This window comes from Hemitrygon akajei, chromosome 2 (assembly GCF_048418815.1).
Source record: "Hemitrygon akajei chromosome 2, sHemAka1.3, whole genome shotgun sequence".
Classification (NCBI taxonomy): Eukaryota; Metazoa; Chordata; class Chondrichthyes; order Myliobatiformes; family Dasyatidae; genus Hemitrygon; species Hemitrygon akajei.
Window position 1 is genome coordinate 102,925,715 of NC_133125.1, and position 12,936 is coordinate 102,938,650.

Consider the following 12,936-nt stretch of genomic DNA (forward strand, 5'->3'; position numbering starts at 1 on the left):
CAACACATCAGAACGGGAGTGGGTATAGGAATTAAAATGGTTGGTCACTGGGATAGTCAGCTTTTGGCAGATGGAGCGGAGGTGTTCAACAATGTACTTCCCCAGTTTGTAATAATTGGTGAAGAAAACACCATTGCCAATTCACTTACAACAAACTTTCAATGTGATAATGGCTGGATTATCTACTTCAGCAGTTGGTTAAGGGGTAAATATTAAGTATTCCTCTTACTCTAATTCATCCTAGTTCTCTGTCTGGATGTGGACAGAGCCACCAATGTCAACTCTGGAAAGTCAGTCTAGATTTCTGCATTTAAGTCTCTGGAAGAGGACTCAAAGCATTATCAAAAAGTAAAAAATAAAAGGCAGGGATATTTAACAGGTCAGCAGCAGAGAGAGAGAGATTCAAGCTGACCTGAAAAAGGAGGAAACAAATACTTTTTAAGATTGCAAAGAGGGAAAGGTGGAGAGAACAAAAGGGAAAACTATGGACACAGGAGATTCCACAGATGCTGGAAATCTTGAGCAACACTCTCATAATGCTGGGGGAACTCAACGAGTCAGGCAGCATCTATGGAGAGGGAAACATTTCCTTTATTCACTCCACTTCCCCCTCAAGTAGGACCAAACAACAATGAAATAAAACCAGATGTAGATATTTGTTCCGGAGTGATTGGATACAAATATAACTTTCAGCACTCTATAATCTGAGGGGAAATATTTAATGATGAAATAAGTGACTTAATGTCCTTCTCACAAGTGTACAGTCCTGAATTTGTTGCGTTATTCTGACAAGTGGATTATGATTCAAATCCCACAGTGAGAGTTAAAGATTATGGATGAATTCCTTAACAGCTTCATTCTATGACTCTAGAGGTCAGCCAACTTGCTGCTCTTTGTACCTCCTTTAAGATGGATATTGTTCTCCTTCTGCCTTTCAATATACAATGAATGACTTTCTACTGTGGTTACCATTATTATATAACTGACCACAAATGCCGGTCTAATGCTGGGAAAATGTTGCCCAAGAAGGTTCTTTGATTATGTATGGGAACCTTTAAATCCTCCCTAAACCACAGTAAGGATATAGGGCCCCATCAAGCATGCAGCTGTCTGTGACAATGCAACATTCTTATCAACATTGCTGAAACATTGACCCTGCGTACATGTTTAAGAATGGAGTTCAAACCATCAGCCTCCTGACTCAGCCACAAACGTTAAACTCAGTAATTTTTCTTGCAGAATTCATGTAATTTCGTATCCTTTGACACTCTCATTTATTTTTTTCCCAGACCACAAAGCTGAACAGCTGAATTTCTCTGAATCACTGAATCTCTCTTCTGTGAAATTCAGTGAGTCAGACCTTCCAGCCAAGCCAAGCTGACATGTAGCAAACACAAATGTACAAAAATACTGAGGAGTCCACAATAAATCTAAAGTGAAGTGAAGGCCACAGTCAGAGAGCTGTGAGCAGATCTGGGTGCCTCATATTGAGAGAGTGTACAGAATACTGTGCACTCCTCTGCACAGCACTGTTGGAATGGGTGGTTATTTGAGTTACTGTCACCTTCCTGTCAGTTTGACCCAGTCTGGCCATTCTCCTATGACCTCTTTCATTGCAAGGTGTTGTCACCGTCAGTACTGCCACTAACTGCATTTTTTTTTGTTTTTGGCACTGTTCTGTTGTGCGCAAAAATTCCAGGAAATCAGCAGTTTCTGAGATACTCAAACCACACCATTTTTCACCAACTATCATTCCACAGTCAAAGTCACATAGAGTTATAGAGTCATAGAAAAATACAGCAGAGAATTAGGCCCTTCGGCCCATCTAGACCATGCCAAACCATTTAAATTGCCTAGTCCCATCGATATACACCTGGACCATAATCCTCCATACCTCTACCATCCATGTACCTATCCAAACTTCTTTGAAACATTGAAATCAAGCTTGCATGCACCACTTGCACTAGCAGCTCATTCCACACTCTCACGGCCCTCTGAGTGAAGAAGTTTCCCCTTATGTTCCTGTTAAACTTTTCACCTTTCATCCTTAAACTTTAGTTGTAGTCCCACCCAATCTCAGTGAAATAAAGTCTGTTTGCATTTAGATTATATTTCTTCCCCATTCTGATGCTTGGTCTGAATAACAACTGAACCTCTTGACCCAAAACTGAATGCATTCATGTGTTGAGCTGCTGCAACATAATTTACTTGACTTGAGAAGATAGTGTTTCCTAAAGCATTACAATCTGGCCCGTGAAGGTACTCCCATAGTCTCCTGAAGCAGATAAAGTTCTTGCACTAGACGGTGTACCAATGAAGCATCAGTGGTATTTTCCAAAGCTGTGTTACTTGGAAATAAACTTCCAGGTAGTATTGATCCCATTTACCTGATGTCCATGTCCTTTCAAACAGGAAAGTTCATTGAGAGATGACAGTTGGATAGCCAGTGTGCAAAATTGCTGTGCATTTTGTAGATAGTAGTCGGTGAATACATTGTGTGCAGAGAGTTAATGGAATAGATGTTTAGGGCAAGAGATGAGGTGCCATCTGTGGAGTGGTTTGCCTTGAAGGTCTTCCAACTCTTGAAAGCTGTTGGCACTGTATTAATCACAGAGTCATAGAGCAAATTCTCCTGTCCTATGCCTTGTCAATGAGGTAAAATACTCACCGCAGGATACCCAGATGCTCACTGCTCTTCAGAATCAGATTTAATACCACCAGCAAGTGTTGTGAAATTTGTTGTCTTTGTGGCGGCAGTACATAATAACAAAGGGAAAGGAACTGTGAGTTACAGTCATTAACTGCAGTAACAAGTAAATAGTTAAATTAAATAAGTAGTGTGAAAAAAAGAAATAATAAGGTAGTGTTTATGAGTCAATGTCCTTTAAGAAATTGGATGGCAGAGGAGAAGGAGCTATTCCTGAATCTTGTATCCACAATATTTAACGACCTAGCTTACCTGAGTTTCTGGTCAGCGATTACTTCCAGCATGTTAATGATGAGGAACTCAATAATGGCAGTGCCACTGAATGTCGAGGGTGGCTGGTTCAATACACTCTCATGAAAGTGATCTTTCAGTGTGAACATTATTTACCAATGATTGAGCCAGGCTTGAAAATTTTCCCGATCTTGCTTCATGCAAATAAAAACTGCTTCATTTTCTAAGGAGATGTGAAGTTACTTTAGACATTGGAATATTCCCATACAAGTAATGCAAAGTGAGAACAGTTTAATTAAAAACCTTTAAAAATACAAACTATTCTGACAGAGAAAATTATACAATATTCCCTCCAGCAGAGGATTCAAGGATGTGGAATGAGGAAACAAGCTCAGAAAAAAAACCCACTAAGTTATTATGTGAAATTAAAGGACAGGGAAAGATTCTCTGGCATGTTGGGTTAATCCAAAACTGTCATTGTGCAATTCACTCCATTGCCAGTCATATAATTTCTGAGAAGAAACAAAAGTCAAAGGAAATGCATGTCTTGGGAAAAATCTGCCTAACCTCTTAAAGGGGGCTTTGCTACTGCTTGCATGGTAGGTGGTGGGGATTGATACTTTTGCTGGAGCAAGTGGGGGCAAAGGAGGGGGAAGAGTTAATGCTTCTGCTGCTGCTTGTGCTTGGTAGGAGGGGGCTCTGAGGTTCTAATGTTTTCTGTCATTTGTTCTTTGGGTATTTTTCTGTTTTGTGGCTGTCTGTGAAGAGTAAGAATTTCAGGTTCTATACTATATACATTCTCTGATATTAAAGTGAACCATTAAACCATTGCAAGATGACAATCAGGTGATGAGCACATATATACACCGTAATTGTTTCTTTAGATGTAAGCAGAACCAACAGTGAATGTAATGGTTTAAGCATTACCAAGTATGAATGTGGTGACAACTTCGTGGAACAACTTTATCCACAAATAAGACTCTGAATTTCCAGTCACCAATCCCTATAAGGACCAGTTTCAGTTCATTGTTCTCATTTTCCCACACCACTCCAACACAGCTCAACAAAAACTTAAGGCACAGTAATTCATCTTATAATTCATTACTGAATTCAACTGTTCCAGCTGATCACTGTAAAGCATACTTGTACTGTACTGTGGAATATCAAATAGCCCATTTAGACTGGGAGTTGTAAGGAAATATCTATTTATTGAGGCACATGAGTCCCAACTGAATCTAAAGCATGCTATATACAATGCTGTAATAATTCAGAATCAGGTTTACTATCACTGCCATGAGATTTGCTGTTTAGTGGCAGCTGTACATTGCAATACATAGTCATATATATTTTTTAAAACTATAAATTACAATTAAAAATATTTTAAAAATTAAATTAAATAAGCTGTGGAAAAGAAAAGGGGGAAGTATTGAGGAAGTGTTTGTGCACTGTCCACTCAAAAATCAGTGGGGAAGAGCTGATCCTGAAATGTTGAGTGTGTGCCTTCAGGCTTCTGTACCTCCTACTTGATGGTAGCAATGAGAAAAGGGTACGTCCTGAGTGATGGGGGTCCTTAATGATATTTGCCCTCTTTCTGAGGCATCACCGTTTGAAGATGTTCTCGCCTAAGGCCAAGTGGAGAGCTGTGTGACCAAATTTCTGAAGGTACTATTGATTCCCATCAACCTTTCCACTGGCATGTATAATGACTAATGGTCACACTGCTTTCTCCTTTGAAAACATGAACAGTGCTGGTTTACATTCAAGAAGTGCTTTATATAATTGGAGATTTATGCATGGCAAAGGATGATTTTAATTCCCTGATACCTTATTAACAAAGCAGATATGTTTTATGTTTACCTCGCATCTAAATGCTGGTCATGCTGGTTGCTTGTTCCTTACAGTGATACTTCTCGGATGCTGTTGTAGAAGATGACAGTACAGCAAAGGAACAGGCCCTCCAGCCTATAGTGTTGTGCCAAACTAATTAAACTAAGTTAATCCATTGTGCCTGCATAATGTCCATATCTTTCCATTCTTTGCACATTTGTGTGTCTCTGAAATGCCTCTGTCACATTTGCCTCCACCCCCACCACTTGAAGTGCATTCCAGTCACCCACAGCTCTCTGTGTGAAATACTTTGTGCTGCACATAGAGCCAGAGAGTCAAAGAGCAAGAGAGCACTATAGCACAGAGACGGGCCTTTTCGCCTATCTAGTCAGTGTCAATCTTTTATTCTGCCTAGTCCCATTGGCCTGGACCTGGAACATAACCCTCCACTTTCCTCCCATCCATGTACCTATCCAAATTTCTCTTAAATGTTGAAATCAAAGCTATATCCACCATTTCTGCTGACGGCTCGTCACAAACACTCTCACCTCCCTCTGAGTGAAGAAGTTTCTCCCACATGTCCCTGTTAAACATTTCGCCTTTCACCCTTAACCCAGGACCTCAGTGGGAAAAAGCCCACTTTCATTTACTCTCTCTATACCCCTCATAATTTTGTATACCTCCACTCAACCTCTGCTCATTTCCCTACATTCCAGGCAATGAGGTCCTAGCCCATTCAACCTTCCCCTATAACTCAGGTCCTCAAGGCCTGGCAGCATCCCTAGAAATTTTCTCTGAACTCTTTCAATCTCATTGCTATCTGTCCTGTAGGTAGGTGACCAAAACTGCACACAACACTCCAAATTAGGGCTTACTAATGTCTTATACAACTTCAACATATCAACCCTTCTCCTGTACTCAATATGAAGATTTATGAAGGTCTTGCCTTTGAACTTAGCCCATCTCACCTTAAATGTATGGCATTATATTAGGTATATATATCATGAGAAAAAGATATCAGCTCTGTATCTATGTCTCTCACCATCTTATAAATTCTGTCAGATCTCCCTTCAGCCTCTGCCACTCCAGAAAAAACAACGCTGTCTGTCCACCTTCTTATTATAACACTTGCCCTTTAATCCAGCAGCATCCTGGTAAATCTCTTCTGCATCCTCTCCAATCCTTCCTATAGTGCAGTGGCAACATTAAATGTAATTCAGCTGCCTTAACTATAAACACAAGAGATTCTGTGGATGCTGGAAATCCAAAGCAACACATGCAAAATGCTGGAGAAACTCAGCAGGTCAGGCAGCATCTATGGAAGTGAACAAACAGTTGACATTTTGGGCTGAGACCCTTCTTCAGGACTGTAATGGAAGAGGGAAGATGCCAGAATAAGAAGGTAGGGAGAGGGGAAGGAAGGTGGCTACAAGGTGATGGGTGAAGCCAGGTGGGTAGGAAAGATAAAGGGCTGAAGAGGAAGGAATCTGATAGGAGAGGAGAGTGGACGACAAGAGAAAAGGAAGGAGGAGGAGGTCCAGGAGGAGGTGATAGGTAGGGTGAAGAGATAAGAGGCCAATATGGGGAACAGGAGAAGAGGAGAGGGGTGGGAAATTTTATTTACTGGAAGGAGAAATCTATATTCATGCCATCAGGTTGGGGGCTACCCAGATGGAATATGAGATGTTGATCCTTACCCTGAAGGTGGCCCCATTGTGGCACAAAAGGAGGCCATGGACCAACACGTTAAAGTGGGAATAGAGTGCAGGAGCTTGATAAAGTAGTCCCCCAATTTACTAAAAGTTACAATTCAAAGCACTCTACAATGATTCCATGGATCCACCTTGACAATGGCATTTGCCCTAAAAGTCAGAGCTTGGTCTCCTGGACTCCTACCTATGTCTTGACTCTGAGCCAGAAACTGGTCCATCTGGCTGTTCTTCCTTTGTTCCAAATTAGGATATACTGGACTAAACTGAGGGACCATTTCTGTACAGGAAAAGGAATTATGTGCGCCCATACTGTAGATCACTGATTGATTGTCTCTCTTGACCAACTGAGTTTGTTTTCAACATCTCCTTCACTGTTCATACTGACCATTTAGCCTCACTGCTGGTCACTGTTCAATAAGGAAACATCAAACTGCACTAAATTGCACCGAGTCCACAAAGGATGTAAAACTTTGCATTGCCACTGTGCCTTATCAGAGACCAAATTTTCTGCAAGGTTATGAATGCAAAGGAATAATGATGGTGCCTCAGTGATTGACTGCATGCTTTGATAGGCCCCATTGACAACACTTCAAACCATTCTGAGTGGCCTTCTGCCTGAATGAGAAAATGAAATGCAGTTAGCACCTAACCAGAAATGCAAAGAATAGTGTTATTTACAAAATAATTGTGAATAAAAAGTAAGTGCTTCAGGACACAAATATAAAAGTACTGAGACAGTACAATATGGGTGCAATACTGCTTAGCGCTGTGATGTGAGGTTCAGCAGGGTCACAGCCTCAGGGAAGAAGCTCTTCCTGTGCCTGTTGGTACGGGACTGGAGGCTCCTGTAGTGCCTACCGGATGGGAGGAGAGTAAAAAGTCCATGGTTAGGGTGAGATGCATCCTTGATAATGCTTTTCACCCTGCCCAGGCAACGTTTATGATAGACGTTCTCAATGGTGGGCAATTGGGTGCCGAAAATCCGCTGGGCAGTTTTCAACACACACTGGAGTGCTTTGCGGTCCAATACAGGACAATTGCCATACCACACTGAGATGCAGCTGGTACAGTGGTAAAAGCCCGTCAGTATACTGGGACAGAGGTGAGCTTTCTTGATGCCTCACAGGAAATAAAGGCGCTGTTGTGCCTTTTTGATTCATGTATCTATCTAAGAGCCTCTTAAGTATCTCTATTGAATTGGCCTCCACTACTACTCCTGGCAACTCATTCCAGGCACCCACCTTTGAACTTGACCTTTTGCACATTAAATGCATGATCCTCAATATTAGACAATTTGATCCTGAGAGAAGGATATCTGCAGATCTTTCTGGACAATGATCACTGCAATCATGAGCCTGTGACTTCCCTTTCAGAGTTGTCCCGAGAGCAAGGGCTGAGCCATTTTGGAGCTTTGGCCATTGCTGGAGCTGACTGAGGGACAAATCGAAAACAACAATGCCCAGGTCCGAGAGTGAGGAACGAGCCGATATTCGGCTGATTTGAGTGCTGGGCCAGATTGAAAAGATCAGGGTGTTGGGGCCAGAAGCGATGGACAGGCCATTGCTCAGCTCAGCTCACTGCTCCATGAAGTTTATTTGTCTCTGTGCCTGCAACTAGTAGCTCCTGGAATGATTGCAGCAAAGAATTAACTTCATGGCTGTGGATCCACTTTCGTGAACTATAGTTCTGAACGTTATTTGGTTACTTTTTATTGTTTGTACAATTTGCTCCTTTTTCACACATTGGGTGTTTGACGGTCTTTTTCACTGGATTCAGTTGGGTTTCTTTGTTTTGTGGCTGCCTGAAAGAAGATGGACGTCAAGGTGGTACATAGTATTAATATTTTGATAATAAATGTACTTTGAAATGTACTTTTCTCCACCACACATAATCTTTTAACCTTCTGATGGGTCTCCCTCAGTCTCCACAACTCCAGAGAAAACATTGCAAGTTTGTCTAACCTCTCCTCAGAACACCTGCCAGGCAGCATCCTGGTAAATCTTTTCCCTGTCTTCTCCATATCTTTCTTATAATGGAGCAATCAGAACTGAGTGCAATATTCCTGATGCGTTCTAACCATAGTTTGATAGAACTGCAATTCAGCTTCTTGAAGTCAATGCCTTGAGGCCATTGGGGAAAATAATCTGAATGTACTGTCTACAGTTGTTGAGTGGACCTTTCCCAGAGCTGAATGAGAGTTCTAGCTGACTGCACTCTTGCAGACACAACACATTACACAAACATTAACCAGATGCTTAATATTGTGGTCAAACTCTGGCCAAAAGATGAACCCTTTAACTTAATGTGGACCATGCCTATGTACTGGGTGTGAACATCTTTAAATGAATATTTTTGCAGGATAACCACCTCAAAATATTTTGGAGTCTGTTTAGTCTTCCAAAGAGACCATACGTGCATGCTGGTGCCTAGCCCTGACTCAAACCAGCAGAAGATAGACCGAAGCAGAACATTTCATTATTAACGTTCAGAGAAAATGTGTAATTATCTCATAAATGCACCACTTTATCTGATTTTGAGATAATGTGTTGTCCACTCAATATGTTGGATTCAACCAAAACCCCATGTTGTTCCATCTTTTACATTCCTCTCTCACTTGTTCTGTCAAAAATCAGGTCTGGGCTTGTCACAGAAAGGTCCTGGTGGCTCGGATTTGAGCTCTGCACCAACAATGTCACAATATTAAAAAAATAAACAAATGCATGCATTGCATCAGCAGTTTATTCAGTCACAGTTCTATGTTCATAGTGCAGATTCATGCCCAGCCTATTCAAAGGCTCTGTACCTAATCATCGGTAACCTTATCTCTCTATCATTGTTAAAACATGCACATTATTTCTCCCTGGATCTTTAATAGCCTCTGACTGCACTCACAATATATTGTCACAATGGTGTCCTATTGAAATTCTGATAAGTAACAATCCCCGTTACTAGGGTGACACACCAAAGCTCAGTTTTAATCAGAACGTTTACCATTACAGTTCCGCTTAGCCGACAGTGGTTGCACAAGTGCAGGCTACTCCTGGAAGTCTACTGACACAACATATGAAATGCAAAGCAAATCCGTGATCAATTGCTTTATTAATGATAGGTGGATTCGACGGCCCACTGACTCTTCAAACTGGCTCAGGCTTCCTTTTTGTTCTTCTGGGCCATCTTTATTGGAAGAGCAATCCCACAAACTGAGCTGTGATGTATTTAAAAGCTAATCAATAGCTCCTGCACAAGGAAATCTGTAGATGCTGGAAGTTCAAGCAACACACACAAAATGCTGGTGGAACACAGCAGGCCAGGCCGCATTTACAGGAAGAAGCACTGTTGACGTTTCAGGCCGAGAAGATGCTGCCTGGCCTGCTGTGTTCCACCAGCGTTTTGTGTCAATAAGCTCCTGTGCCTTTCCACACCTGATCCAGAAGTATTCCAGGATGACAACATCACATCAGGTGTCGGCAGTGTACAACATAATCGACAATCCCACATGAACTGATTACCTATGTAACATTGAAGTACACAGGAGCAGAAAGAGCCTTTAACATCTCATTAAGCTGGACAGCAGCTGCACTGCATGGTGCCAAGATGTTAGCTAGTGCGACCAAACCCTCTTTTAGCAAAAGCTTTATTTGCTCATGCATCACTGCATTTTGTTCTTTGGCATTCCAAACCCAACTTCTGCAATCTGACTAGCTTCTCTTGTTTCTTCATATTTCTTAAGTTTGCATGAACCTATTTATGCAACTTCTGCTGCATTAAGTGTATGTTACACAGGCTGCTTCTTGCACTTATTTTGCTGGATTTCTTTGAAGATGCAACTCATCATTTTCACTGTGGGAATATAGACCGAAAGACCATAAGATACAGGTGCAGAATTAGGCCATTTGGCCCATCAAGTCTGTTGCACCGTTTCATCATGGCTGATCGATTTCCCTCTCAGCCCCAATCTCCTGCCTTCTCCCTGTGTCCCTTCATGTCCTGACTAACCAAGAATCTATCAGCCTCTGTCTTAAATATACTCAATGACTTGGCCTCCACAGCCACCAGTGAGAATGAATTCCACAGATTCATCACCCTCTGGCTAAAGAAATTCCCCCTCATCTCTATTCTACAAGGACATCCTATTCTGAGGCTGTGTCCTCTGGTCTTCCCACCATAGGAAACATCCTCTCCACATCCACTCTTTCAAGGCCTTTCAATATTCAATAGGCTTCAATGAGATCCTCCCCTTATTCTTCTGAATTCCAGTGAGTACAGGGCCAGAGCCATCAAATACTCTGTATATAATAAGCCTTTCAATCTTGGAATAATTTTCATGAACCTCTTTTGAGTCCTCTCCAATGTCAGAACATTCCCGTTGCTAGCTTGGTGTCTCCCAAATTCCTTTGTATTTTATTGTAGACCATTAGCTAACTCAAGAGGAGCATTAAAGTGAATGCTTTAAATAACAGACTGTACCAACGAGAGAAACAAAACCCATACTTATGTACTTACACTCCTTGGGCACTCATTAGGTGTCTCCTGTACCTAATAAGGTGGCAACTGAGTGCATGTTCCTGATATTCCGCTGCTGTAGCCCATCCATTTCAAGGTTCGACGTGTTGTGTATTCAGAGATGCTCTTCCACACTCCACTGTTGTAACGCGTGTTTATTTGAGTTACTATAGCCTTCCTGTCAGCTTGAACCAGTCTGGCCATTCTCTTCTGACCTCTCTCATTAACAAGGGTTTTCACACACAGAACTGCTGTTTATTGGATGCTTTTTTTTTTTGTTTTCAGCCCCATTCTCTGTAAACTCCAGAGACTGTCGTGTGTGAAAATCCCAGGAGATCAGCAATTTCTGAGATACTCAAACCACCCCATCTGGCACCAACAACCACTCCATGATCAAAGATATTTTCCTCACACGTCTTTCCTGTTAGTATTTGTCTATGTTTTCACCAATTTGTTTATACGGAATATCCCAACTCTGGATAGGACCCTTCCATTTGAATATCAACTAATTCCACAGACACTACCTTCCCTTAGCATTTCCGTTGTTTTTCATTACTTAGTTCTATATAAACCAGAAATACACAACGGTCAGTAACGTGGGGAAGATCAGATTGGATATGATACTTTCATTACGAAGACCATCATAGCTAAAAGTTTACTCCTCTAGAGGAGAGTTTCCCAACCTGACGTCCACAGACTTCTTGCTTAATAGCATTGGTACACGGCATGAAAAGGTTTGGGAACCTCGGCTCTAGAGTAAAATTTGCAGCTTATAGCCACACGATTCTAAATACTTTCACTGTAGGCACTCTCCCAGCTCAAAGGGCCTGGACCCTTCTTCCGTGAATCGAAGCATGGTTTCTGGGTCAAAGCCACCCAGAGTACACAGGAAGAGATCAGACATGTTGGCCAACATGTTAACTTTTCTGGGGCTGGAGTAATTATTGCAGCTTTCCGAATCAAAGCATTCAAGATAAAGACTAAATAGGATATATAAAGAAAAACACGCTTTGCATTTTGAACAACAATGTTATCCATTTCTGTTACAGACCTGTGAGTGGTCATGAATCTTTAACAATCCTTTAAATCACCATATCCAGGTAATAATTTTCCTGCACAGTGGGAATACATGCAGTAACACCAGTCAAGTGTGACATGCTGTATTTGTTAGTGGATTGAATTCAATCAGATGTACAACTCACCTCACTTTACTCCATACAGGAGTTCATGCATTATTCGTATCCGTGTTTGCAAATTTACAGAGATCTCTTCATCTGTGGTCATCTCCGTAGCAGCTACATTCATGGAGAGCAGTCTCATACTCAATTTCTGCTGAATTATAGGTCTGCAAAGTGGCTCACTTGTTTCTAGTTCTCTGAGTATTCAGTCAGACTTGGGTATCTCCTACTTTTTCCAGCTGGCTTCTCATATTCATATAGTCTACTCACCTTTCTAACCATCTAACACTGTCGCAAGATCGCAACATCCATCGTAGTTCTATATAAACCAGAAATACACAACGGTCAGTAACGTGGGGAAGATCAGATTGGATATGATACTTTCATTACGAAGACCATCATAGCTAAAAGTTTACTCCTCTAGAGGAGGGTTTCCCAACCTGACGTCCACAGACTTCTTGCTTAATAGCATTGGTACATGGCATGAAAAGGTTTGGGAACCTCGGCTCTAGAGTAAAATTTGCAGCTTATAGCCACACGATTCTAAATACTTTCACTGTAGGCACTCTCCCAGCTCAAAGGGCCTGGACCCTTCTTCCGTGAATCGAAGCATGGTTTCTGGGTCAAAGCCACCCAGAGTACACAGGAAGAGATCAGACATGTTGGCCAACATGTTAACTTTTCTGGGGCTGGAGTAATTATTGCAGCTTTCCGAATCAAAGCATTCAAGATAAAGACTAAATAGGATATATAAAGAAAAACACGCTTTGCATTTTGA